The sequence below is a fragment of the Xiphophorus maculatus genome, chromosome 13 (assembly GCF_002775205.1).
Source record: "Xiphophorus maculatus strain JP 163 A chromosome 13, X_maculatus-5.0-male, whole genome shotgun sequence".
In the NCBI taxonomy this organism is placed as follows: domain Eukaryota; kingdom Metazoa; phylum Chordata; class Actinopteri; order Cyprinodontiformes; family Poeciliidae; genus Xiphophorus; species Xiphophorus maculatus.
In genome coordinates, this window is record NC_036455.1 from 9,608,806 (window position 1) to 9,632,356 (window position 23,551).

At 36.8% G+C, this 23,551-nt stretch overlaps 1 protein-coding gene across 1 annotated transcript in view; it reads right to left on the reverse strand.

The window, feature by feature from the left end:
* The window catches only part of LOC102233769 (glutamate receptor ionotropic, kainate 5-like), a 196,563-nt gene that overhangs the window by 164,963 nt on the left and 8,049 nt on the right, over positions 1-23,551 (reverse strand). Inside the window, exon 2 of the mRNA XM_005805495.3 lies at positions 13,977-15,741. The gene's annotated coding sequence lies outside the window, so the exon portion shown is untranslated. The remainder of the gene's footprint in view (positions 1-13,976; positions 15,742-23,551) is intronic.

A 23,551-nucleotide genomic window follows, 5' to 3' on the forward strand; every position in this document is an offset into this window, starting at 1 on the left:
GAAAATACTTCAGCTTTAAACTTTGAGGAGCAACTGTTGCTAATTCTCCCTTCACACCGCATTACGGCAGCCTGGTGGTTTCCAGAACCTCCACAGCCATTCAAACATCCCTGATTAGCAGCAAATATTGAAAACCTCCCTTATTGTAAAATAAATTGTAATCCTACTCCTTCCTTAGTCTGATCAGTTTTTCCTGCTTTTTCACTGGCTATCTTGCTTTAGTGCTACAACCACAGACAGCTCCACCAGGATGCATCTTTCTAGACTTGGACCATTAGGTTGAGCCTTACAACCAGTATGTTTATCAACATATCTGCAGCATTCGAGGATGTTTTAATCATGCTTCAGTGGATGACTGAATCCCAAATTCTATATGACAAAACCCACAAAAAGGAATAGAAACCCATGTCCAGTCACTTATACCAAAGAAAATGTTCAGCTGCTTAGGCCTCACACACATCTACCATTCATATTTCTATGTGCCTGGAAGACAACTTGCGGCATTATGATTGTTTGTAGTTGTACAATTAGCAGCTAATCCTTCCAGGTTCTGTGGTGAAACAAACCTGTAATGCCCCACTGAACATCAAAAAGGAGATTACTAAATTTAATTTTTTGTTTTCCATCTTTAGTTTTTTTGAAGCAGTGTTAATCCCAAGATGTGTTTGCTTGTTTGTATTTTGTTTTTTAACTATTAATATGTGTACTGTACACCTGTGTGCCTTTGGACATGGTCTTCATCAAAATATAGATTTTATCTGAAGGGACTTCCTGGCAATATAATGGTTAAATAAAACAATAAACTAGCAGGTGTATAATGTTGCTGTGCTTGTGCCAAAATGTGTTTGTTTTTCAGGTTTAAATATGTTAAATTATCATGAAGAATGTCAAATCTCAATAACATAAAGCAACTGTGTCAAAATCACCTGAGCATTAAATCTTATGATTAAAGTAATACTAGTCTTTTGGAAAAAGAAGAGATGTTTAAAAAAAGCCAGGAAGTAAAGAAGGTTTGTGTTAAGGGGACCAAAAGGGCTTTTCAGCACTGATCTGGTCATTTGTTGTGGATAATTATCTTGTTGACAAAACCAGTGCAAAGTATTTTTAGTTTAATTTTGGAGTTCAACAGATTTTCATTTTAAACGTTTAAATGTTCATTTTAAATGTCATTTTAAATTTAAATTAATTGTTTGTTTCAATGCTTTTCAGATAATCCCACATTCTGCCCATGTTATTTGAGATTTAGAAATTAGCCCAACACACTAACCCATGTGTGACATTTTTGTGGTTTTTCTTACTGTGAATAGCTGACATATTACTCTGGGGTTTTGCAGTAGTCCTTAACACTTGGTGTGTCACTAAAATTCATAGCTAGAAAGTATGCTGTGTTAGTGCTACAATTAAGACCAAAGGACAAAATTTATGACTCTTCATGTCACGCCAACAACGTAAACTCAATTCTAAAGATTCCCTGAGGAACAAAATAAAGAATGTAGCTGTGTTCATGTGCTCTACTAAAGCTCTGTGCCCTGCTCATTAGTAAACCGTGCCCCAGAAAATACCCCAAATCCCAGAGGAAAGTGAAAACACCACCTGGTGTTACTTTTTGTGATGCAATGCTGGAGAGATAGCTGACCCTGTCCAAGTGATTCTTCTTTGTTTGCTGCCGTTTTGCTAAAACTGTGGGTTGCATATTTTAACCCCAAGCAGAGCTGAGTAATTGTCATACAGTTGCGAGGGGAGACACAATGGTTCCCAACGTCTGATCTGTAGCCTCAACATCTACGGATATTCAGCTATATTCAAATAATCTCAGCCTATTTCTCAAGTTAGAACTGACTGTTCCACAAGAAACTATATCTGAAGCATTAAAAAATAGCTTTGATATTCCTCACACTGAAATAACTTGTTATAAGTTTATGCTGTCCTGTTCTACATGAAGTAACTGTGAGAAGGAAGAGAAAAAAGATTTGTTTTTAAAAATTTAACACATAAGAATCTGAAAAGTGTTTTTGGCCTTCATACCCTTAAAAGAAAATCAAAAACAACCAACAGCCTTCAGAATTTGTCTAATTTATGAACAGATTCAAACTGTGTGCAAAGTCATAAACACAGCTGTTATCTGAAAGACCCAGGTGGGTTTTGGAGTACATTAATGAGCAAAGAGCTTCATGAAGAACATGGCACAGAGGTCGGGAATAAAGTTAGGGGTTTGTGTGAAGCAGATTTAGGTGATAAAATTATAATTTACACAGAGTAGAATTTATTCCATCAACTAAATGCAAAGAATATAACTCAATTTTGATCAGGTTGCATTTCATCCGCCTTGATATTTCAAAACATTTACATTTATTGGCATAAACGTTTATTAGTTATTGTCATTCCAAATTGGGTTTTATTTAAATGCACTTACAAAGTATTTGTAAGATCATTTTAGTCAACAATATTAATATTGATTAGCTGTGCACTCCACAAACCTCGAAGTATAATGGCGTAAATAAAGCAATTGTTGACAGAAAGCCAAAAGTTCTATTTGCAGTTTGCTAAAAGCCATTTAGGGGACACATAAAACATGGCTGACCCAATCTGGCCGTTTTGTCTTAAATCAAAATGCTGTGCATTGGTTGAAAACTAACACTAAACATTATTCTTGGTTGTGGCAGCACAACAGTTTTCTTTGGTAGTCACAGAGAATGTGGTGACAGTGTGGGAGCTCAATACTGGTAAGAAACCTGTAGAGGTTGGAAAACAGTTGAGACATAATAAAACTACTTTGCAAAGAGCAAAAAATAAAATAGTCTCGGTGCAAAACTAAAAGGTTGTGCAGTTGTTTGTTTTTTTGATGTGACAGTATAATTTTCATTTTGTCTGCAAAATGAAATCATCATAAAATATACTTATATTTGGGTTTGTAATTTGAAAAAAAAAAAATTGAAAAAGAAGTTGTTTCAGTGCAACACACTGAAACTTACTGTCCAAACATACAGCAGAAATGGTATTCTGTGTATCAAACTTAGATTGCCTGAAATGTTAACAAAAACATTGCTGGATTAGTTTTACTTTTGCACCACATTACAAGCATATACAGTAAGAAGATGAAAATATTGATGTTTTACTGAAGGCATGAGGACTGACTTTCCTAATACGTTTATGGTGGTCCTCCAAGCGTAACTCGTAACACTTTTCAATCGTTTGAAGTCAGAAGCTGGCTCATTAAATTCTGTAATGTTCATACTTGAGTTGAGTAAGGTCAGATAAAGATTTCTTTCTACCTGATCAACACTGTAATCTGGGCAACTTTCCATATATTGAGCTGTGGTTCTTTCAGCTTACATTTTGAAATCTCTTCTTCTCCATCTTCCTTCACACCTGAGGCAAACTTAAGACGCAGGATCAATAAGATCAGGGCCTGGGAGATACCAGCGCTTTCATGGTAAGGTTGCGGCAGGCATATTTTGTGAAGGAATGCCTCTCCAATACACATAGCATGCACAGGCTGGTGCATCCATCTATAGGTTGATAATGCTGAAGCACTAATGTTCATAGCAGGCACTGGCAGAGTTTGATAGATACTGCTATCATTGAATGGTGATGGTGTATCTGTAGAAATAGATATGACATACAGAGAAAATGCCCCAGAACAGATAAATCAAACAGGCAAACATCTTCCACCAGTCAGAGAGTTGTTCATTAATGTTTCTGCCAGTCGAAGTGAAAAATGGATTGAGTTGAATTATTATTCATTTCAGAAAGATCACTTCAGACATCCATTGTTTTGAGTAACTGCTTCATTGCACATCCTGCACTACGGTACCTCAATGAGCCAATCAACACAAAATTGTAGTGTCCGGGCGTGCTGTGGTGGCATAGGGGATAGCGCAACCCACGTTTGGAGGCTTTGAGTCCTCGACGCGGCCGTCGCGGGTTCGATTCCCGGACCCAGCAACATTTGCCACTTGTTTCCCCTCCTCTCCTCCCCCTTTTCCTGTTAGCCTACTTTCATATAAGGGACACTAGAGCCCACAAACAGAGCCCCTGGAGGGAAGAAAAAAAATAAATAAATTGTAGTGTCCAGGAGCCGATGCCATTTTACTGGAATAAATGTGCAGACGATGGAAAATACAAAAGTGGGATTAAAAGAACTATGGTCCTGTGGGACTTTCAGAGCCACACTCACAAAGAGGTGATCGTTAACAAGCAGAAGAACATGGAACTCAACAAACTACAGTAAAAGCCAGTAAGGATAAAGTGGAAAGCTGAAGTGACAAAAATCTGTTATTTGCTTAAAAAAGAAAATAACTGATAAAGCTGGAAGTAGGGAAAAAGTGAAACATTTTGTGAAATGTTCTTCATGCGAGTTATTTGATGACAGCCATCACGTTACTGCTAGCATCTTCACACAGACGGAGAACAGGTATTTTTTATAGTAACAGAGTGGAGAAAAAGACATGGATAGAAATCTTCAATCACAAATGTCATAGGTGTTCACTAAAACCTATTCTTTTAAGTTTTGTATTACATTTTTATATATTCTTTGTATTGATGTCTCACATTAAATCCAAATTAAGTTAAAACTAAAAACAAATTTTAACGAAGCTGCATGAGACCCAAAACAGAAGTTAGCGTCTGCAGATTACAGAAACAGACTTTGCAGATCTCTAACCAAAGTAGTGAACCACTATTCACACCATCTATGATGATTATTTTACCTTTATTCCAGACAATAATACTTTTTTAACACAGTTTTATTTTATCCTTATTTTTTTTTTAAAAAGACCATGGCATTTATAAGCTAATATCTTCACCTTTTTTGTATTTACTGCATTTTATATTTAGAATATCAGGTTCTTTTCTGACACAGAACCTTCAGGCAGACGCATGGCTCGTAAAATGCCCCCCATTCATCAACAAGCATAGAGGGATTTACAGCACCCTCCTGCAGTTCTACTTCTTCAGCCTGACTGAACCGATCACTCAACATACATCTTCCTCTAACACTTGTCAACAAATGGTGTGTGATTAAGATTGCACCGTCCATTGGATGTATAAACTTCAGCTCTCTACAGGACACCTGCCGTAAGCACATAAAAATAAAAAATAAACACTCCAAGATGGCCTATTTACACTTCAATCATCTGGCAGAGAAGAGGAGAGACAAGACAAGAAAAAAAAAATCACAATTTAAAAAAGCCATCCAATTTGTGAATCTTCATTAAACCTATTTACTGATTTGAATATTTATCTGCAAGATAAGAAATACCTGTTTGCATGTGAAATAAAACGAGGTCAAAAGGTTAGAGAGTGGAGAGGTACAGTATGTATCTATAGTAATAGTACGATTATTGTTTGGCCTGAGGATATTCAGTTTTTGGATATTCATAGCGATATGGATGGCATTTGGTGACATATGATAGTGGATGGCTTGCTTTGTAGGAAAGTTAGGAGACTTTGCCAGCCAAACAACAATTCCTATTGTTGTTTGGGTGGCAAGGTTCTGCTTTTGACTTATTAGAAATTACAATAAATCATTTGTTACCTGTGATATTACTTCTCTCACAGTAATCCACAACCATCTGCTCACATTCTTTGTATTTAGCATCTGTACTATGGAAACTGTTGTCTTTAGTTTTATGCTTAATGCAATATATTACATATTTAATTTAAAATACTGTGTCTGTGGAGCAAAGTAGGAACATTTCAATGCATTTATGACAACAAAAGACTCTGACCTCTTAATTACAGTCAAATCAGATTTTCAGGAGTCTTAATGAATAATTCAACCATGCTTCTACTACAGACACAATTCCTTGTAAGTAAAAAATTACCTATTTCAAGGTTGACTATAAATCAACATCTGCTCTGAAATGGATCTTTTTTCTGTGTTTTGGCACAGAGGCTGACCTTTTTTAATTATCACCGCAGGAGCGATAAATGTAAGGTAATAACCAATTTCAGAACAGTCTGAAAGTGCGACAAACACAGCTGAGAGAAATTAGTTCAACATGTTAGACTTTAAGATGTCTTTCCAGGTTGACCTCCATCACTCAGTACAGCAAAAAAGTTTGCTTTTTTAAAAACTTATTATTTACATTTCAATAAGAGCATATTTAAATTACTCAGTATACCATCTCCCTGAATCTTGTATTCAGCCATATACAATATTGTCTGCGTTTGTTCACAAGATAGGATTCTTACGCATGAAAAGTTAGTACCCTATTTTTTTTTAAATAAACTGATACAGCGATAGTCAAGAACCAATCAAAAGCTTTCTCAAGGCTAATAATGTAACCTCGGGATTCACACCCAGATACAATTACACAGAAACTGAATAAATGTGGAGGAGGAGAACATTAACACAGGTGTTGGGACACAGCAGCAGCACCACCATCCATGGATGAGCCACAAATGTAACCTTGAGATGGGTAATGGAAATCAATATGTTGCATATCATTTGATGCAATTTTAATGAATTATTGTAAAATGAGATGAGTATATGCAATACACATATAATAGCGGGCAGGAGAATATAGACAAGGCATTAATGAGGAAGAGGTGGATGGACAACTGTACATGAGCTGTTGTTGAGGCCTTCTCGTTATCAAGTTAATCTTTAGTCTACGTCTGCAGATTCTCCGTCAGATCAGAAGTCAGGACTCTGGCCACTTCAAATCAGAAATATTACTTCCAGTCAGAAGAAGCATGTTGGTGAAATTAAGATTGTTTTCAGTCTGTCTGTTTTAGCCAATACTACCAACAGCTTAAGTAAATATTTGTTTTACTTATGATTAACTTATGCACCCAATGATGGACTGCACACCTCTCTATGATTCTCACTTAGGCTCAGCTAACCTAATTAGTAGAATGATGCTACAGAAAATAGTTTATAGTATTCAAAGTCACCTTTCCTAGGGTCAGATGTAGCTCCAAAGACAGAATTAAAAGGCAGACATTTTCAGTCAGCAGGTTCACACGTATTCTTTTGCAAGAAAATTATTTTCCAACTACCAAGATTAATGCAATTCAAGTATTTTCGAGCAGAATATAAAGTAATTTTACTATGTAGGTTACCATGGCAACAGAACTTCTTTGCTGAATAGTAACCTAGATAAACAGTAGTAATGATGTAATGAGAGCTTCCTAATGATTAACACCCTCTAAGTAGCAGTTTGAGCCTTCTTGTCTTGTTTATCTCAGCTGTTGTTACAGCAGCTCAGCTTCTGCAATGAATATTATTAGGAAAACATGAGGGCAATTCCTTAACAAGAGCACTTTGTGGTTGACTCTTTCAGTCTGTAATCCAACACAGCAGAAGTTAATCCTTCCTTACGTCCTGTTGAAATCTGTTGTTTCTTCTCTAATTTCACAGCGAGAAACTCTCATCAAAACTACAATTCTGTCTGCTAAAGCCATCCACTTCCATTCTCAGGCATTAACAGTAAATTGGGGTGATTTTCCTTCATTGCAGCAGGGCAGGATATCAATGTGGCTCCCTCAATTATCAATGCAATGCAGCACACAGCCCAGACAGAGTCGGTGGGGTGGGGCTTGACTCCCTTCAGACCTCCATCCACCAAGTTCTCTCCAGCTGCGGTATGAGCAGGAAGACGAAAGAAGAAAATATGATTGAGGATCCATAATCGTTATCTTTCTCCACCATTCCTTACTGCAGGTAATAGCGTCCCCAGACAGAGGCTCTTTAGGAGCCGCAACTGATTGCAGAGTCTAATCGAGTCAAGATGGATGTGGCCAACTTTGAAAGCAGAGACATTCCAAGTCAAAGTGTCTCCGTGATTGTAAGTTTAATAGCTTATGGGTAACATTCAGCCGCAACAACACTAATGTCCTCATTTCAAGAAGATTGGGTTTAAATATTTTAGTTGTGGAGTTTTGACTGTTTAAAAGACAAAGTGCAAAGGTGTCAGCAGCGGTTAGCGAAATAAGGTGAAATACCTTCAGGAGAACATTTGAAAATATCAGAGAATTCAAGAAAACACAAAATCAAGAAGTTTTCATTTTTATCTAAACTAAGCTAAACATTTAAGGTAATTTATACTGAAAGTCAAAGTGTCTCTGCTAAGTGTAACAATGTTTTTATCAAAAAGTTATGCCACTGGAAATACTGTTCCCTTTCAAATTGTGACCAATTAGTAAGGACAATGCATTTGTGGGTGGAGGAGCACAGTTACAAATGAGGATTGTCATCATTGATAACCTTGCAATCATCTGTTTCCGCAAAATGGAGCCATCATAAGTTGGGCATGTGGTCAAAGGACGTCCACTTTTATGCTTTTTTGTGGCTGTTTCAGTTTTGCTTCATCTCAGACACCTGCTGATGACATCGACACTAAGCTCAGTGGTCACTTCCATCTTGCAGTGATCTCATGATGTTAAAATGTGAACAGCAGGATGATGAGGAATGTTTGACAACCAATTCTGATTACACCAGGAAATGTATTGGTCAAATCATGGATCAAACACCTGTAGTAAATTTTTCCGCTAAGTTCCTTGTTACAAAAAAGCAAGTTGTGCAAAAAGTACTGAAGCACTGAACAAAGTTCTGGACATTTGTGTTTAAAAGTTTAGAGAAGATCACATTAAGCTCACGTATAAATCTTGTGCATTTTAGGTGAAATCCAGAATCTGAATGTCCCTAACTTTTTGTGATTACTGCATGTAGGCAAGGCTGCAGAAGTTTTGCATTTTCACTAAAAAGCAGAATATTTGTTAATAATTAATATGGTCTTCACTCATCTACACATCAGCTTTTACTGGAACTCACATTATCATTTAGCTCCTTATGATTACTTCAAATCAGAATTCTCAAACAAAAGTAAGCACTCACACTCCCTAAAGCACTCCAGATACACTCAGAAATATTTGCTCATGGTGCATGCACAGAAAAAATAGGCACATGCAGACTTCCAATGGCTGAAGAAAACCTTATTGATTCCATCTACCCACGCAGGAACATTGCTTCCTATGCCTTTAGTGTTATCACACAAAGAAATGAAAGACTGAATGCAGTGAGTAGAGTGCCTGACCAAACACCCACAATAATACACCTCAACACACATTTACAGAAGGGAGCAGAGGCAGATTTAGGAGGAGAAGATCCATTTGGATGAAAGAGGTATAATGAAGGACATATTAAAGTTGGACAGAAGGAGAAACAGAGAAGGGAAATCAAATATTGTGCTAATGGAGGACAAATGGATGAATTATCTATTTTTTTCAAATGGTTTAAGATTATGTCTCCACATTTGACAAGTCTCCTCACTTTTAATTAAAACTGGTTTTCTCTTTAACTGAGAATTGTGCCTGCAATTTAAATTAAATATAAAGCAACATTGTTGGGTTAAAAAGTAAAGTTTAGGTTTTTGTCTGAAAGTGTGGAAAACTGAAAACTTTTTGGCCACGCTAATGGCCTTTAAATGAGCACCAAGTACAAATTAATTGGACAAGTTGAAGTCATGACAGCACTGCATTAGTCAAGTAACTTTCACAAGAACAGCTGGTAAAAATCACTGATATTTTTATACCATTTAATCATAAAGCATATCTGCAAAAAGAACACACATTGGTGTAACTTTGAATAAAGTGCAGACTAAAGAAAAAAGCTTAATTTTTAACATGGTAAAAAGTGCACACTTTAGAGGTATAATGTGCATATGTTAGGGTAATCTGTACGTATCCTACTTCAATTATAAAAGCATACATGTAAAACTATTGTGGGACATTTTTCAAATGCGTTTCCAGAAGATATTGGTTCTACTTTAGACATCTACTTTTAAAAATTCAACTTTATTTTCCTGAAGAAACCATTAATTAGTTTTAAGCATTAGTATGCTGACAAAATCAAAGTTTTACACTGAATAAAACTCTACGGCTGCAGTTTGGACACATTATGTTTTGAGCTCAAAAAGCAGTTTTTGATGAAAGTGTTTTTAGCTCATTACTGTTTTCATCTAGCAGAAGATACTTGTTCTTTGATATTCAACAGCAAAGAAGAAACAAGACTTGTTACTTTATTTATCTGCACTATTAATTGATTTGAAGAAATGTAACTGCTTCATTTAACCGTGTGCCCATTCATGCACTGGTGTGATACCAAAGAAAGCTTTAAGACAATTTTCTTTCTCTAACAGCTAAATGCATTTATGACTATTGTCAGACAAGGTGATGGTCTTCTCAGATTACTTTGGTTTAAAACAAGCATCGTAACAGTGTTCCCATTTGAGAAATTCCTAATGCAAATTACACCTACAATCACCAGTAGCCACATTCTGAAAAATGTTCAACTAAAAACACTAATGTTTGAATATAAACGTTTTAAATCAATCTTATGTTTCATTTGTTATATGGTTAACGGAGTTCCCTGATTCAGCCCTGAATCTTTGTGGTATTTGAAAAACACTTACAGTGGCAGTTCAAATAATACATTTATGAATAAAGAATACCAAAAAAAAACATTCAAAGGCTTCCATGAAATTTTAACACAGAAAGGAAACATCTGATTGCGATGGCAAAGATAAATCGTTAAGAAAATATCGATTAAAACCGAAGATATAAAGTCTCAAATGTCCTTTCAAATTTCTGATTTCAAGTCACAACCAAATCAAAGTTACTGAAGCAATTCTGTATAAGAACCACACACACCTGCTAAAGACAAAAGTTTACTCAATTTAGAAAAGCAAAAAAATAAAAAAAAGGTAGAATTTTTTTTTTTTTTAAATAGAATGGAATAAATAAATATCAAGCTAAAGTCCATGAACTGCCACCATGTTATGGAGGCCACAAAAATCTGTATTCACTGAAACAGACTATCACCAACAATTGAAATTTCACAGAAATGAACACAAACCAGGAGCTTCCCGAAATGCTGAAAATCAGACTGGAGCACAGGGCACTTGACTTTTATTCTGATCTCAAACATAATTCATAACACGGTCAGATTATGACGGTCAAGATGAGCAAAATCAAAGCGATGAAAGAGTGCTCTAAAGAAATGTTCTCATCAGTTGGCACACACCAGCAGTCTCCCCATTCACCTCAGGAAGGAACACTTTCCGACAGGTAGCGATACGGGGCAACACTCTGAGAGTGACATGTCATTCAGAAAAAACACCACCCATCTTTGTCGTGTCTGGTGATGATAATGGTTAATACTGCTGCTCCTGGCACCGTGTTATTTTCACTCCCACTATGCCTCTCAGCACAAATGAAAGAGACGGACTAGATTTTGTCAGCATGGCCCGAACAGTGTTTGGTATTTTAAGCTTTCACACAGCAACTTTAGCAAAGTAAAAAATAAACCTACTACCCAGTTCTTTAAGAAGCATGCCAAGAAAAATCCTCCTCACATAAGTAAGATCAGGTAAACGTGGAGTTTGCTAATTCTACTAAGTATTTAATGGGATACTCAAAACCTTCCACTTGTTGCCTTTGATAAGACTGTTGTTCTCTCTCCAAATCAATTTTGTTGCATATTTCTTCAAAGTGGCACATTTATTGTTTTTTATACACTTCAGAACTTATTTTGTTGATGCTATTGTCAGCTACATTATCATTAAAGATTGAAGTGTCCTGTCCAAAAACAAAAAGTAATGTAGACCCAATCCTTGTGCAGATTACTCTTACTTATAAGTGGTTTATCTCTTCTGTACTTTCTATGCTTTCATCCATATCCTTTAATCCTGCTTTCCAGATATTACTGCTGTTACTAATTATTGTTTCAGGGATTCTCTCAAATTATCTTAAAACATTTCCATCTTTAACTGCTGAGGTTTAACTTGGCTTATGTGTCTGTATCTTAATACCGCATTGGTAACTCAGTAACCCAGGACATTTTAAATTACTTTAATGGTTAATATTCGTTCAATGAGTCTCATTGATGTTTTACTGTCCACTTCACTTAGTTGTACAATTGCTTGTTTTTCAGCCATAGAAAAACAAGCATGTTAGTCACACCGTTGACTAAAAATCAGTATGTAAAGACAGAACCAAACAGTACAATGTTCAGTATAGTCTAACAACACACCTGTGCAACGAACACCTTTCACTCAAATGTTCTACTTTTTTGGGGGGTGTTCTCTTACAAATCCTAGTAATGTTTGTAGTAATGTAGTAATTTTTCTAAGTTGTCTGTCAGATCCAGATGGAAATACCAAAAAATACAAGCTGGAATGTTGATCTTGTCACATATTTCTCTAACGATGTCAAACTGAAAAATATACAGAGTATCACAAAAACATAATAATTTGGCCTTGCTGCTTTAATACTTTGGTATTAAACTCTTATCCTCTTACCTAAGGATAATAGCGTGGCCAAATCTACACAGAAATGAGATGACTCACTAAGCACAAAATCAACCTGCTCCCACAGTCATTTCAGTCCACAGACCTAAATGCAATAGAAAACTAGTGGGGTAAGCTGAAGACATGAATACACCCGAGGACCCACGACCCTGGAGGCTTGAGAAAGACTGAGTAAAAGGAGAATAGGCAAAGATCCCTGTATCTCTGTGAAATTGCACAACTAAGAAAGCAATTTAATTTATTTCAAGTTGTTTTTACACCAAGTTAACTATATTTCCAGGAGGTGCTGAGTTCACTGTAATCAAATTTCTACTCCTGTGACATGCAGTTTCTTAAACGAATTTTACCATCTGTTTTTAGTTTGTAAAACATTAATCAGCTGCTTCTGTGATCTCAGATGATTATAAAGGGGTATTTTCTGGGTCTCCCCTCAACTCATGAAATTATACCCCTTCTTCTGATTATCTTCTGCTAATCCCTTTAAAATAAAGGGATGTCATTTTTTTCTTCATTAAACCTATTTAATCTGTTTCAGGTGTTTAAAAAATAGGAATAAAAACAGAAAGATCTGAGAAATCGAGCTTGTGCTATTCTCATGCTAAGCAAATGTTTTATTAATGTTAATCAGTGCTTTAAATGTTCTTCATTTTTAATTAGATTAGAGTTTTAGACATTCCATTAATAACATTTTGATTGGTTGTTGGTCATGAGCCTGTCCCTAGGTCCTGGCAAAATACATTCTTCCATTAGGCCAGATAAGAAATGTTGCTTGGGAAGAACCAGTTGATCAGTACCAAAACTGGAGCTTCTGGTGGTGAAGACACAAAAAACTGCTGCTAAACAAGAACCAGTTTAGCACTAGAGTTGGTTTGGTGAAAAAGCCCCTATTGTGTTAGGCGAGCTCTCACTATGGAGCTAAGGCAAAAATAGACTTCTGCTCTTGCAGTGCTAAACCAATTACAAGTCAAAAACAAGCATAGAAACAAACTAAAAGAACAGAGTATTTATGTCCTGTTTGATTGCAACTGCCTTTCCAAAGTCCATTCATATCGAAACTAATAAACTCTCAATCTGCTTGCTTTTTTCTCCCAACATTGTAAAACTCAGCAATCAAAATATCTTTCTGTTGCTTGTGTGTTCGTAGGATTTCCAACTTGTCAAATTTGTATATGCAGACTTCCAAACACAAAATGGGGCAGCATTTTTGTAACCTTATTTGTTTTTATGGATGATGCTAAACAAGATGAATAGCTGTCTAAAGCTTTGCATTTGCCTCACTGGTCATTTACCAAGGCTAACTGTTCATGCTTCTGTTGAAACTGTACAATCATGTTGTCTACAGTTTATGGACTGAGGTTTTTATATAAAGGGAAATGAAATTTGGCATGTAGTTTGAGATAGACAGGCCAAAAACAACTACGTTAGGAAAATGGTTATAGGAAAAGTAGAAATCAAATATGAACAATATCTACAGTATCAAACAACATTAAGACTGCAAAAAAACTGCAAACCTGTATGACAGTGTAAAGTCTTCAGATTTCTACAAACAATGTTAAAGAAAAAAAAAATGAGACAACCAATGGTAGACAGTTATGGTGAAGTAGAAGAAGTCATCGAATGAAGCAGGAGAAAAATAATAGAAAGACCGTCTTTAGTACTCACAGAATTATGTTGACAACACTGGGAGCCGATATCAAAGGATTTCCTCGGGTAACTGGGGCCACTTTAATCTTGGTGAGGTCCAGGATGGAGCGTATGATCCACAAGGAGGGGAGCAGGGAAACGGGCTCCGAGGGAGACGAGGAAATTTAAAAAAGAGGAAGTGCAGCTTTGGGGACACTTGGCAGGAGCCTGGGGGTGTCTGAGATTGAGGAAGGAAATAAAGTCTGCTCTGTCCTCCACGGATTCAGTGCCTTGCTGCTTCTTTTCCTTTCTATGCCTATCAGTTCCTCTCTTGCTTTTATCTCAGGCTCAATATGGAGATAGAGGAAGCTGCAGGGAAACTTCCAGAAAGGACAAGTCCATGTTGGGATGATAAATCTTGAGGAACGGATGGAAAATAGGTTTAAAGAGATGAGGGAGATAGAAAACAGTCCTTGTATATCTCTGAAGGAAAACACAAAGTGTTTTTTTCTTCCTCTTTTCCTGTTTTCTCTTGAGGAACCTCCACCACTTAAAACTCTTGTTTGGAGATGAGACACTCACAGGGGCAGAAACAAACTCAATTAGAGATGGACAGAGATAATGGTGTGTATCGGTGGCACCTGCTCAGCCTCCTCTTTCTCTGTCTGACTGCTTTTCCACCTGACTGCCAAGATTAAGGCATATAATCAAATTCTCCTAATTGGCCCTGATTGTGGCAGCCAGCCAGGAGTTTCTCCTCTCCCTCTCTGTGATGCTATGCTTCGCACAGCACAAAGAATGGCAATGAGTCCTTTGCCTGTCAGTCAAGACTCTGGGCTCCTGCAGTCAATCTTCCCCACTGACTCACAACTAGTTATTATCTTAGCGTGTTGGCACCTTAATCTGGCCATATCCTCCACTGCCCTCTGATCCTCCCTTTTATCAAATACCAGGTTGACCGGCAGGTTCTCTTTCACCCTCTCCGTTCTCTTGGTCTTGTTTTGTTCTTGGTCGCCTTTTAACTCTCTTTGTATTTACATCTAATCACTTCAGTTCTTCTCGTGTCTAATACAACTAGATCAGTTGTAGTTAATTGGTTTCAGGTGTCTTTAGCAGCGGTGAAAAAGGAAAGAGCTGAAGAAGGTGGCAAGGAGGAATTCACACCTCTGTCACCATTAATTAAAAAGATAATTACTCAGAAAACAAAGACTAAAGATGTAAATAGGAAGTGCACAGGCTGATAATAACCCAGTCTCCTCTCCTCTCAGCTGATTGACTCAGTGTTGTGTATCAGCTTGTTAAAAATAGCTGAGTGTTTGGAAGAAAAGTTTCTGGGAGGTTTCCTCAAGTTGTTGTGGCTACATGGTAGGATGAGACGCATGTCACCTTGTGTGACTCAGCACTGCGGGGAGGCTCGTTGGAAGAAGTGTCCAATATTTTTGTTTTTTTTCAATTACATTTCACCCGCTGTGTCAAGGCTTAGGGTTGGTGTCAGTTCAGGTTTTTTCACTTCACAGAATCAGAATCCGGGGAAAAAAAGGGAATTCATCAGAGGAGCAAGATTTTCAAACCCCAGCAATTTTTTTTCCCACTTTTCCTTTCTCTTTCTGATGTCCTCAAAGAGGCAGCTGGAGACTATTGAGTCTTTGAACAGATAGAGTCAACATGGATCTGCCAAAGATGGTGTGTGGGTTGGCTGAAAGGCAGCAGGCATCAACTGTGGTTGGGAGCCTAGGCAGTGGAGTCCGCCCAAGGATTTAGGCTTCTGGCATATTGGGTAACGATGTATAAGACGCAGTGGCATCTGCAATGACAGCAACAAAGAAGCAAAACCTTAAGGTTAACATTATGGTTCATTTTAAATTAAAATTCCATCTTTTTTTCTTTTACCATTCTGCTTTAAGTAAAAAGAACAAAAAAGATTCTGAAGGGAAAAATTGTGTAAGAGATTTTTTCCCCCCAATGTGTAGGAAGAACTTGTTGGCAACCAGGGTAAAAATATATTCCTTCATTCAAATGAGTTCAGTTCTTTTTTCCAGGGGAAAACACCAGGTATTCAGAAATACGTTTTTTACAAGATCAATTCTTAGACAATTGTGGGCACCTCTGAGGTGCTAAGAACAAAATGCAACCATCATCTATAACATTTTAAAATATTGAAGATTACAGAAAGGTTGACCATTCCTATTTGCACCACCTCATTAGATTTACCAGAACCACACCATCCTTTCTAATGTTTTCTTCTCTTCAGTGGAAGCTACAGATTTTCTTTTGGTCATGGGAGAAGGTACATTTTATGTTAAGTAAACCATTTGAACATTGGTGTGGTCCCGTGTTTTAGATCTTTATCTTGCTAAAACAAGATAACAAAAAATGTCCATTTTCAGTTTTCTGACAGAGGCCACCAGATATGTATTAAAAATGTTCTACTACTTCTGAGATCTTAGTATGCCATTCTCTTCTAAAAAATATCCAGGCGTTTTGGAAGAGAGCAGGCAGAAACACCGTTCCCCTGCCATATGGTAAAAGGAATATCCCCAGTCTTTTTTTCACTGCAGTGAAATCTTAATCAAGTAATCAGGTATGGGATTGGTCCTAAAGCAAACTATGTAATGCTGGTCACATTCAGAGCCGACCCAAGGCATAATTGGACTAAATAGTTGCTTATCCTCCTCTCTCAACCCCATAAAAGTTTAAATTATAACACAGACCACAGATCTATAATTCTAACATTTGTTTATTGAGAATGACGCTGCTATTAGATGATTTAATGATTACCTCAAACATTATTTTAAATTGAACATCTAAATTTAGGATTTAGAAAAACTGGCAAGTTTACTTTGTAAAAGTGCAAAAAAAATACTCTTCAGTGTTTGAATGTTGTGTTACCATATCTACAATCTGATGCTATGAGTTAAATCTTTGTGTTTGGTTTGTTCACAAATACATCTCAGCAAACTTTATTCTTTGTTCATAAAGAAATGATTGCTCCCATCATTCGAGCTGAATGTGAACCTCTAAAAAAGAAAGTAGGATGAGTATAGCCGCGATTTGCTTGCATGAGTCGAGCAAGCGTTGTGGCTTTCATACTTGAACAAACAGGAAAATGAATCTAACTGTAACAAAGAATAACTAAACACAAGGAATAAATAATAAATGTAATCTAACTAAGAGCAGACTGAACTTAGTAAAAAACATGGCTGATCATATCAAAATAAGAATAACCAAGGAAAACACAGAAAACAGATTAAAGAAAAAAAAAAGAAAAACCCAAAACAAAACTTAAGATCCTGACAAATATTTGTTGGTAGTGGAGTAAACATTGAAACGGCATAATGCTGCTAATTTTTACCTCAAGCTGTTCTTCTCCTCTGCTCTATGGTGTCTTCTTGCCAATAGAGCAGACACGCAGATAACACTCTCATGGGATGCAGCACTGCATGCAAAACTTCCCGTCAATGAGCAACCCAGCAAAAGGTCGTCGTAACCCAAACCATTAGATTTTTTTATAGCTGCGTCTTAAAGAAGAATAGCATTTAAACAATAATGGGTCACCACAAAGATAGCAGAATCCTCCATGTGGGAGTGTGTAGCAGCCTGACCATGAGGTGTACACACAAGACACCAACATTTAACCTACAGAATTAAGCATTTCATCAAAATCTGTTTGCTGAACAATGGGCTGCCTTAAAATGTTGTCAGAGATAAGAGTTCTCATGTTCTGTTAATCTTATTTGTTGCAATCTTTTCCATTTTCTAGGTTTTAGAAGCTCCTGGCCTAAAAGGGATCCACAATTACTGCAACAAGTTGGCCTACAGATGTTGTAGTGTTCCTATTAGCTAAAAAATATAATAATAAAAAACTGTTTGTGATACGAAAAACTCATAATTACTTAAATGTATATCTTGTCATTTTCACCCGTGGAGGTCGCCATTTTTCACCTGCGCAATGCATGCTGGGTTGACGACAAAGTTGTGTCCCTTCTGAACTGGAATTTACAGAGCATGTTGCATTTGACTAATGTAAATTTAGACAATGCCACACTGTGTCGCTGTTAGCTGTAATTAAAGAAGAAATAGTGAGGCGAGTCTGGAACATTTCTCACATGAAAAAAAAGAATGCATTGTGATAGAGCCAAACACAACTCCTTTCAGGACCTACATTTGTGCCCTCAACACATCTCTCCAGAAGTCCTAAAGCCTTCATCAGTTTTTCTCATACACATGACTCAAACAGGTGGTCGTTACCCACAAGCTCAAACCAAGTTTTTACCCACAAGCGCCTCTGTGTTGTCGGATTAGCAAACGCTGTCAGAGTAGCATACGTGCAGTGAGTACGCATGCGTATTAGGAGGTCCGCTTAGAGGAGCTGTCAGTTCAGCATATGGACACGATACGACAAAAAAATAAGTCAATAAATTGTTTTCAATGATAACTTGATGGATACACATGCACTGTCCTGATTTCAAGGTGTATTTAAAGCAGGGTCTAGCTTAGCTGCAGCCAACTACAAAACACAACCGTATAAAACACGCCTCTCTGTTCCTTGATGAGGGTCTAGTTAACGGCTAAGTCAAGATGTCATACAGCTTTTAATAAAGTGTATGACGATCAAAATTCTCTGATGTTATATTGCTGATTAAATAAAGCATGTGGCAATGACAGGATATACTTGTCTGACAGCTTTAGCTTTAGCTGTCAGATCTGACAGAACATCGGTTCAACACCGGACACAGAGCTACATAGCTACTTACCGTGGCACACAGTACGACCAAGGGTAAGTGTCATTCATTGTTTCATTTATGAACCTGAAGGTGGCAGCAACACAAACAACGGCTGCTTCCGCTAACTCTTTCCTCTTCCTCTGTTTGGTCCGCCTCAACTTCGTTACTGCTTGTGATTTCTATATTCTCATCAATTTCATGGCGCTGCGGTTCAAAGTGAAAAGGCTTAATGACGCTCGTCATGCTGTTTGTTGCTAACGCAATCTGATCCGAGTATATGTCATTTACCCAGAATGCAGTGCAGCGTAAACAACATGGCGACAAATCTTTACAAAAGCTAAACAGCCTATAGAATTATTACTGTTTTGTCTTTACATCTAAATTAAATATTTCTCAAATAAAGTCTATTGTTGCAACTAATCGTGGATCCCTTTAACTCTGTAGTCAAAATTAAAACTCCTCAAATCCATCCTGATATACAAGCAAGGGAATTCGTAGGCAACAAACAGTTTGTGCCAAATTTTATTTGGACATTCACTTTTGTAAATTCACACAGGATTGGAATATTTGAAATATCAGAATATAGAATATCAGAAAATTAATTCAGAATGTGCAAGTTTCTTGAATTTGTACATTGGAATGTACAAATTACATATATCTGTTTCAGCAGTTTAGCAAAAATATGATTGGAAATGATTCAGTATTAAATATGGCTTGTATAAAGGAGGCAGAAAATTATTCGATTGTTGGTTATAACTGACTTAGAACCCAAAAGACAAAAAGATGACAAAAAATTTTGAGTCAGAATTTCTTTAGTTTCATATCTGCAACATCAACCTGACAATAAACAACATAATTACTTTTATTTTGTTTCGTTGTCTTTGGAGAGTTATTTGTAAGAAATTGATCATTTGAAGGCCTTCTTGCTTTCTGAAGTGTTTTATAAATCAAAATTAATTATCTTTTTTTGCTTTCGAGATTAAGTATTTTAAACTTCTTCCATTTGTCCATTCAGCCGTCAGAAGCAAGAGAGATTTGTAGAGGACCAGAAACACTTTGAAAAAGATTCTAAAATATGTAGTGTACTTAGCTTTTGTCAAGGGAATGTCAGGGGCTCTCCAGACATTCAAGGGCCCTGAATGTCTGGAGAGCCCCTACTAGCAACTACTGAGTTTTCTTTGCCTTGATATCCCAGTCTTACAATTCTAGATCTCAGAGGTGCTAACAACGAAAAATTATATAGAGTTAACCCCTTTGAGCTTTTTTGATCTATAAATCAGTCTGCAGCCAAGTTGTTATAGAGGTTAAATAGATATTTTTAGGGCTTAATTAGTAAAATTGCTTGTTTCAATTTGCATATTTCATAACTTCATAACCAGCGACTTTCTCTCCGATGGTCTGTTTAACAGCTACAGTCTCAGATCAACTCAGACCTCCAGGACTGTCAGCATCAGAAACAGCAACTTTATACCTGTTGGGGAAAATACACTACATTTGCTTTGCATTGTCCCCGCATGATTTCAATGATATAGTAGGATTCAATTACATTCTTGATTAATATGGATTGTTGCTGTGTTGTTGTACGGTGTTTTAAGCTCTTGTTCAATGTGCCCTTTTTTAACTTTGAGCCCCTGCCCCTCCAAAGGTCTCTGCACTTGCCTGGAACAAAAGTTTCTTTCCAATAAGAATGACATTAGCTGTGAAACCAGAGCTACTTCACAAAGTTAGATTTGCTCAATCGAAGTCTGCACCGACATCTTTGGAAAGACTTTTTTGCGCTTTACTTTTGCTCCCCACCCAGACTTCCAAAGCAAGCACAAAACAGACAACAAGAATTGACAAAAGTCTCTTGATGTACTAAGCAAAATGTATACCCTTGACTTACAGGGATTTAATGCAACTACATGCAACTAACACACTTTTCAGATTATACGCAAGTTTGATAATGTTGGGTAATTTTTCCTCAACTTCATGAGTATGAGCTACTTTTCATCAGTCTATGAAAATACAGTTTGTGGTTTAAATGTGACAAAAGACCTTTTTTTTCAAGGAGAATCCTTTTCCCGTATGGAAAAGATATTCACAGAAAAGAAAGAGAAAACTGATCATCTACAATAACAATAAATCAAAACAAGTTTTATAACAGATCTGATGACGTTTGAGTTGTACTCATTGCATTGTACTGTGACAAAAATAATCTCAAACAACAAGAGAGGGAGGTTCCTTTGTTTCATTGCTGGTTATGAGAGAAACAAATGGCCCCATTGAAACACATTATCTAACAATGCAAATAGCAAAATGTATTCCAGCTGAAGACATTGGCCAAGAAAAGGGGCTTTTAAAGTGGAGTACCAAAGAAGCTGACCAAAGCACTAAGTGACAGTGAAGGGTTAAATGTGTAAAACAGTCTGCATTTCAGTCAATGCAAAGGTTCCCAAGATGTCTCTGATGAGTAGTTTGGTCTGATTCACATCAACTAAATACTGACCTCCTGTTGTGCTCTATTTCAGTTTTATTGCTTTGTCCCACCGCTTGGCCCTAATCATCTGAGACATGAACCATCTGTGACAGAAAACCTTTACTATCCTGACCATTTAATATCCCCACAGTGTCAATTTGTTACACTTTGTGAACTACAGTCAAATTTGCTTCTCCTCTCATTCTTGTTTTTTTTTTTACAAAGCACATATGCGTAGGTGGAAATGTGACCTCTCCAATGGCAGTCTCAATACGACTGACGAGGAATAATGTTTGTAAAAATCTAGAGCTGATTTGAATAGTTTTTAGAAAATTAACTGTTATTATTATTATTAGTAGTAGTAGTAGCAGTAGTAATGTGTATAATCATCAGTTTTTTGTCTTTTTAAATCAAGCATATGCCGGCTGTGTTTTTGTAATTTTCTCAAAAGTGCAGTTCCATTACATCCATCCAGTCACAACAAGCGAATATAGGCTCCAATTAAAGGCTAGCCATTTTATCTCCCTCTATGCACAACCCATCATCTCTTCTACATTCACTGTGTAAAAAGGGCTGCCCACACATGCTTTAATTACAACATAAAAGTGCAGGGCTTGACATCTTCCCCTTCGCTGGACATAAACTGTGACGGCTTGTTCTCAGCTGCAGATAGCAGCCCGCTCCTTCGTGTGAATGGCCTTTCAAATGGCGACTATAGAGTTTCTAACTGATGTTGTCTGCCGTGTAAGACATGATGAATGTCCCTGCCTGCACAAAATGACTGCAGCACAGATTGAGGGGTGAGGGCTGATGTATGGATGTTGGCATCAAGTAGGTTAATAATGTGCAAGACAAACAAAGGTGCAGTGAATGTTTCCAACTCAGCCCTGGTGTTTTTATCAGCTCACACATCTTGTAACATCAAAATATTGTCAGCTTATAGGATGTTGGCAAATGTCTTCATTTGTTTGTTTTAATCAATTCCTTTCCTGTTCAACTACTTCCAATTGAAGATCACTTTAAACTCAGACAGACAATGAGTCATTAGTTTCTCATTAGACTAGTACATCAGTATAGAAGTGAAAAGCTATGACTTTAAGGAAGAAATAATTATATTCGCCTATGTGATTTATGATAAAGCTAACAAAATATTGTTGGCTTGTTGTCTCTTTTAGGTTTGTGCTCGTCCATACATTTGATAAACTATTCTTTACAGGTACAATGTTATAAAAACTCCAACAGATTTCTTCATTTTTGTTGTAATTTAAATCCTTCAAATTGTCAAATAAATTTCATTATATGGCAAAAATCACCTAAATGAGTATTCAGGAATTGTCTAGAAAAAGTCTGGGCTTAATCCTAATTGGGCATGATGCTAAATAGGCCACTCATTCACAAAAACTCTCAAACCTGGTTTAATGAAAAAAATAAATACATCTGCAAAGATTCAACAAAACGTCCACCAGTCTTGTACATAGGCAATTAGTCTATGTACAAGACTAATTGCCAGTTTGCATAAATACTTGATAAATTAGTTGCTAGTGCAAAGGGTTGCAAAGGGCTTTGATTTTTCACATGGATCAAGATTAGTTTAGACAGCTTCTTGTTCAGTGAATAAAATAATTAGCAAGCCGCTTTTTGTCTTTACTCAGGTTAGTTTGTCTGACAACAAATCATTCCATTGATGATCTCAAACAGAAAATGTCTGCTATAAGGCAAACAGTACTGAATACAGGCCCATTCATTAAATTGAAATATTACTGAAGAGTCCATTTATTTAAGGAAATGTATCACTAAGTACAACAAATTAGGTAGATTAATTGCACAATGGTAGATGTTTGAAAACCTTTATTTCTATTAAATATGATGATTTTCTACTTAGAGGTAATGAAAAAATGTCATTTAAAACTATAATATTACATTAGGCCATGAAAAAAAACACATTTAAAGCAGAAATGTGGGCGCAAGTATGTTTAATACCTGCTTAAAGTTTGTTATTTTCAAAAAATGCTTTAATCTGACAAACAGCCATCATATGAACGAAGATTCTAATATACTGAATAGGACTGTATAACTCAGCTGCAGCTGAAGATTCTGTCATGCATCACTGGCTGGGAATCATCAGTAGTTCTGTATGAGCAGGAACAACATTTACAGCTGTGATCAGTCAGCATGCTTTTTTGCCCTTTTTCATATTTCTTACATTCTTTCAATGCAGAGTGGCAAGGTTAGTGTGCTGGTTCCCCCAGCATATGTTGCTTGACGAAACTCATAAAAACTTGAGTTGCCGAAACACATTAAACTCATGATTATACCTGCAAATATATTGTTTTTTTGTGTGTACCTCATGTAAATCTTTCAGGTGGTGAAACTTTGCAATACTACAGGGGTGGTACCACTGCTAAGGACGAGCCAGCTGCTGGAACACATCG